This window comes from Schistocerca serialis, chromosome 7, assembly GCF_023864345.2.
Source record: "Schistocerca serialis cubense isolate TAMUIC-IGC-003099 chromosome 7, iqSchSeri2.2, whole genome shotgun sequence".
In the NCBI taxonomy this organism is placed as follows: domain Eukaryota; kingdom Metazoa; phylum Arthropoda; class Insecta; order Orthoptera; family Acrididae; genus Schistocerca; species Schistocerca serialis.
This window is the reverse complement of record NC_064644.1, coordinates 235,702,822-235,709,267: the sequence shown is the minus strand read 5'-3', so window position 1 is coordinate 235,709,267 and position 6,446 is coordinate 235,702,822.

The following is a 6,446-nucleotide window of genomic DNA, read 5'->3' as shown; positions in this document are numbered from 1 at the left end:
CAGAGCTTGACTAGAAGAAGGAATCGGTTGGTAGGACATGTTGTGAGGCATCAAGGGATCACCAATTCAGTACTGGAGGGCAGCATGCAGGGTAAAAATCGTAGAGGGAGACCAAGAGATGAATACACTACGCAGAGTCAGAAGGATGTAGGCTGCGGTAGGTACTGGCAGATGAAGAGGCTTGCACAGGATAGAGTAGCGTGGAGGACTGCATCAAACCAGTCTCAGGACTGAAGACCACAACAATAACAACAGCATTTTTAATTAAAATGCTTCTTCCACAAGTTAATGCTTGGGACAAAAAACATTGCGAACGTCGGCTTCAAGTGGGTGATATCATGACAACTCCCCTTGTTATACTTTCATGTGAAACTGACTGCAAATTCTTTGGATGTACCCAAACGAAGACCATTAACAGAAAACCGCGTCATGATACTGCGTTACGTTGTCGCAAGTGCTTAAGAATTTGGGCTTGTTGAAAATTTAATGGGACCTTACTTAGGAAGGCAGCTGAGTTATGTAAACCGATAATTAACTGTGCGCCAACTTCATAACGCTGATCTGTGGAGCGTTTGTTGCAGCGTACTGTAAGTGAAGGATGTCAGTGTGAATTGTCCGAGCACGTTGTAAAAACGATTGCAATACTTGACAACTATCGGGTGGTGCAGTTAAATTGCAGATAATTACAGACATCCGGTGCGGACTGCAATTATCGTATAGCAGCGAATCTTGGCAGATAATGTAACTCTTAATGCGGAACCGATTTATAAAGGAAAGTAGTTCTAATTTTGGCCACCAGGTTCACGACCGACGCTGTTAATGTAAGAAAGACGTATAGAAATCTTTTAATATGTAATGTATTAGTAACAGGACGTGGACAGAAAAGGTCAAACAAGAGAGAAAGACATTTATTGCTAACCGTCTGTTTCACAATTTGTTCAATAAGAGCACCAGAGATGTCGACGAGGTGCTGAAAGCGCCAGATTTCCACCTGATCGCCAAAATCGGCGCTACTGTTTTCCAGCCTAAATCTGTTCCTCATTAACGCATTAGCACACCTACAAAGTTTCGCTGACATATGATAGCTACGGGCCACATTGGACCTCCGTGAGGAACTGAATTTCGATAATAAGCATCCGGTACGTTGGAAAGAGATATGGATTTAAATACGAAGACTTCTTAGGAGGAATGTAAGTGCATAAAACTGCAACCAGTGACTATTTTCAATAGATATTTATTATTTCATGAATCGGTTTTCGAACCTTTATAGGTCCATTTTCTGACGGTTTTCTGCGACAGAAAAATACAACATGCTATCCTGTATCGCCGTGAGTATTGTTTATTTGTCGATATGGATTTTTTTTTTTTTTTCCTGCGACAGCAGGGGCGGCTTTTTTCTGTTCGCATCCATCTGTCTGCTTCTATTTCGATGGCTATTTGATACATCACTTCACACACATTTACACGTGTACAAGTGTGTGAAGTGATGTACCAACTGGCCATCAAAACACAAGCAGACAGATGGACACTAAGAGAAGAAAAGCCAGCCCTGCTGTCGCAGTAAGTACAAAACTAAAAAAGAAAAAAGAAATTATATCCATATGGACAGATAGACAATACTAACGGCGATAGATTAAAGCACATTCCACATTCCTGTCACAGAGCCAACAGCCAGCATTATGCAATAAATAGTGATGTACCTTCCTGAAAACCATCTGAAGATGAAATTGAAGATGTTCGAAAACCTGTTCATGGAATAACACATAATCGTTAAAAAAAAGTGACTGGCTGCAGTTTAATGTATTTAAATTCTATTAAATTCTAAATTCTAATAAAAGTGACGGGCTCTAAAATATCCGTATGGAATAGGTTTAATATTAGGAGGAAATCTCCCAATTGTAACTGGTAGCCCTTATGGATGACCAACGTCGTCGGTGGATAATATTTGGATTAAATTTAGAAACTGTTTTTTTTTTTTTTTAGTAAATATGTATAGACTAGGACTTGCAGACTGTATATGATACGAGCGATGTATGATACGAGCGAGTGTGTGTACTTGTCAGTGATAAGTTTTTTCTTCCGTTTTTACATTTTCGACGCTATATCTTTCTGCTTCTGAATTAAAAGATTGATGTCAGTATTCTCACCTTCAGTTTCACTAGTTTCTCGCAACATCCAACAGAAAAAAGTAACAGAAACACACGGAACATTCGTCTGGTTATCTCGTCACGAGGGAAACTCGCGTTCAACAAACTGAACAGCACACAGTTGCCATTTGTCTCTTAAACCGCAAATTTTCCGTGAATTCTGCGTTAAAGCGCGATGATTATGATCCGTTGTAAGCTGAATATTAGGTACATAAACGTGTGACTTGTAAACGTACGTCAGATTTTGGTCATGAGAACTTAGTCCAGTAGTCCATTAGTCCAAGGGCTCACAAGTTTATTTTTCTAGAGTTTCAGAAGCAAGACAACGAAGATTACAGACTCATAGTTCCTCTTCTTACTTTAAATGTACATTTGGAGCCTTGAAGTTTAGGTGTAGTGCATCGCATAGCACACAAAAGTCATTAGTATGCGATCATCTTTTGTTTGTTATAGGTGCATAAACGTGTGAATTGAAAACTTACGTCAGATTTCGGTCATGTGGACTTAGTCCAGTAGCCGATTAGCTTTATTTCGTTTGTACTACGGTACTGACTAATTTTAACGGTTACCCCAGCAACCGGAAAAACAATAAGTGGCGATGAAATTACGTGGCGGCGCTGAGCACACGCCTCGTTTGCCGATATCTCCGCTCGAACGCCTTCCCCACTGCGAGCAGCGTCGCCTTATCGGCGCTGGGCGCCACGTACGCACACCTCTCGCCTCCCCTCGCCACGCCTCGCTACAGCGGTGCGTGCGCGCGGTGCGTGTCTGTGCGTGTTGCGTGAGCTTGCCGCGCCCTGCGTGTGAGCAGCCGAGCCGCGCGGCAGAGTTAAGGCACCCGCGGGTTACAACTTCCTACCGCAGCCACCTGCGCCGTATAGCGGCTGACAGCTGACACTGGCCGCTCTATCTCCAAAGTTTTTAAACGCGCTGTATCTCCAAGGGCTCGCAAGTTTATTCTTCCAGAGTTTCGGATGCAAGATAACGAAGACTACAGACTCGTAGCTCCTATTCTTATCTTTAACTGTACATTTGGACCCCTCAGGTTTACGCGTATTATATCGTATAGGGCACAAAGTTCATCAGTGTGTTTCCTCTTTTGTTTATTAAAGATGCGTATAAGCAGGAGCGCCGCAAGGCACAGAAGCGCCAATCTACGTAAGAGCCACCAGCTGCCAACACATCTGAAGGTTCTTCAGAGAACGCAGCTATATCTACAAAACCGCAAATCGAAACTTAACACGTCTAAAATTGTCTATTGCCTGATGCCGCATTACGCACAAAAACAGAAATAAAAAACGAATGTGGCTCCATTTACTTACGACCCCTAGATGAGTCGGAATGCTCTATAAATGTGATAAAGGTTTGTGCATAATTAGTTACATAGATCAGCTGAAAGACTCTTTTATCGAAATGATGTGGAACGAGTCAGTTTACAGGACATGTTTACATGATTACTGTTAACATTAATGAACACATCACAATTTTATTCCTACCTATGCAACTACACCATAAAAAAGTTTTTATTTTGTTTTGTTGGCTACCAGTTTGTAACCAGAAATTCGACAGTGGAATAGGAGAACTTATCCAAGAGGCATGACATTTAATTAGATTCAAGAATTGCAGCGCTACCTGTCAGACATTTTATGTTATTGAGAAAATGGAAACATATTTTTATTTTGCTGCACATTGTTCTCCTCTCAGAGAGACTGACCGCTCTGGCAATTGATAATAAATGTAATTTCTCCCTGTAGTGTTGTAGGTATGTATATCGCTGTCCTTCTCAAACTGTGATTGTTCATTTATAACGATTTTCACTAGCGAAAATATGTGTTGTGACGGCGCATTAAAATACCTACCGCTTCAAGAAGTACCTACATGACGTCCGTGAGTGAAAACCAAATATTATAACTAAACATCACACAAAAAAAATTTCAATAGACATAACGTCTCACCCACTCGTCAGTCACGCAGCTTCCAACCTACACTAAAGCTAAGGTTGTTACACTGCGATACGGCGGCAGCATGGTAATCGATGACAGATAAATTGTCTGTCACTAAGACATCGCCACACAGTGTAACAACAGAAATATGTTCCGTCCCAACAAGATACAGTAGCCACAAATGAAAAAAGAACTCTTACCTCTAGTTACTGTCCAACGATACATACGAGTACTACATGACATATAGGAAAGACGAGACAGTCCTGGAGGTTTGCTGGAAATATATAACTGCGCAACATGAAAAAAAGTAGGAATGTCAAAAGGACAGCGAAAGCTTAAGAAAATTTTAATGATAATTACAACCAAGTTAACTACCAAATTTAAACAAGAGCAGCAGAAGGGGTAAAACCACAGTCACATCAGAAATAAAGTGTAAAAATGTGTAGCGACTACTAGCTAATCGTGTTTATAGACTCTTATCTCAAAGTAGACAAACAAGTAACGATTAACAAGTAGTAGATACTTCTTTTGGCGGTGTGAGGGTCGGGGATCACCTTCTTCTGAGCGGTTTCATTCGGTGCGCCACAAAATACTTTCGTATGGCAACCTCATCTTCTCAGGGTAGAATTTGCGCAATACAGCTTCAGTTGCTTCTCGGATATATAGCAATCTTCGCCTTTGTAATGCAACACTATTTCTTCTTGAAGTAGCTTGGTTTCAGGAATCGGATAAACCATATCATTTCCCACAATTTTGCCTGAAAAACCCTATTTTTCAACAATGCGACGGCCTTAATCACCTTACTGTGAGGACCTGTATGGAAGTCGAAAGGTGCAAGATCCCTGCTGTAGGTTGGATGAGGAAGAACAGTCCAGTGAAGTTTTGTGAGCTCCTCTCAGGTGCACAGACTTGGGAGAGGCCTTGGCATTGTCATGGAGAATGAAAATTTTATATTCATTTATGTGGCGACGAACACGCTAAAGGAGTTTCTTCAATTTCGCGAGGGTGATACAAGTACACTTCAAAGTTGATCTTTACACCATGGGGCATGAAATCAAACAGAATAACTCTTTCAGAGCTCCAGAAGACCATCGCCATGACTCTACAGGTTTTTCTTCGGCAGAGAAGTGGTGTGGCACGACTCCACATAGTGTCTCTTTGTTTACGGTTAGGAGTGACGAACCATTGTTTCATCGACTACAACTGGGTCCGACAGAAAATTGTCACCATTAGCCTTGCAACTCGCAAGCAGTGCAGCAAAGGTGGCCCTTCGTTGATCTTTGAGGTCTTCTACCAAACGGCCAGGAATTCAGGGGACACACACATTTGAGTACCCCGAATGATGAACTAGTGCGTCAGCGCAACCAACAGAAGTATCTAGTTGTCAGGAGAGGTGTTTGACTGTGATATGGCGATGACCACGAATGTGAGTATCCGCACGTCCCAACAGTGCAGGAGTCACAGCTGTGCGTGGGCGGCACGTGAAAGATGGGACAGGTTTGCGTGACATTGACACGATGATGACACGTGCCTTGCTCTACAACTCACCGTACTCCTATTCAAAGCCAATTCTTCAAATTCTGTAAGTATCTGTGAATATCTGCGACGCTCTGGTTTTCCGCCAAAAGAATCTCAATGACAGTTCTCTGCTTGGAACGCACCTCCATCACAGACGCCGCTTTAAAGGTTACGTATATCGCCCCCACCTGCTGGATCTTCGTGAAGCTATAGGGGCTGAAAAGTGGAGTTACACATTGTCCCTCGAGAAATTCCGCGTTTTTTCAACCGAAATAAGACGAGAAAAAAAGTTCTGCATTAGTTACTGAACTCCCTCCGTAATTTTAAGTGTACTTCTATAGCACCGCAATTCTAACCCTTAGGTGCTCTTCCATTCCGGCTGTCCTGTTGTCCATCATTCACTTCCGCATAATGGTGTGATTCTCAGACATTTCTTCCTCAAATTACTACCGACATTTTAACACTTTTAGACTCAGTTCTCATCAGGAATGCCCTCGTCCACTGTGCTAGTATTCTATTTATGTCTTGTTTCCTTCGTCATTATTTGTTACTTTGCTTCAAATACAGCGGTGTTTCCTCGTTTCTTCTACAGCGTGATCCCCAGTTTTTACGTTAAGTATATCGCTAATCGCGTTTCTGCTACTCCTCATTACTTTCCTCTTTATTCGATTCGCTATCAATACACAATGTGTGTTGGTTGGAATGTTCATTAGATTCTTCATTATATATGGCAGAACGGGCAATTTTTTCTCATTTCTACTGAGGATAGCTAGTTCATTATCGATTCTTATTATTTGTGTCCTTTCACCGGTGATAAAGTCCCACTCCTGAACATTTC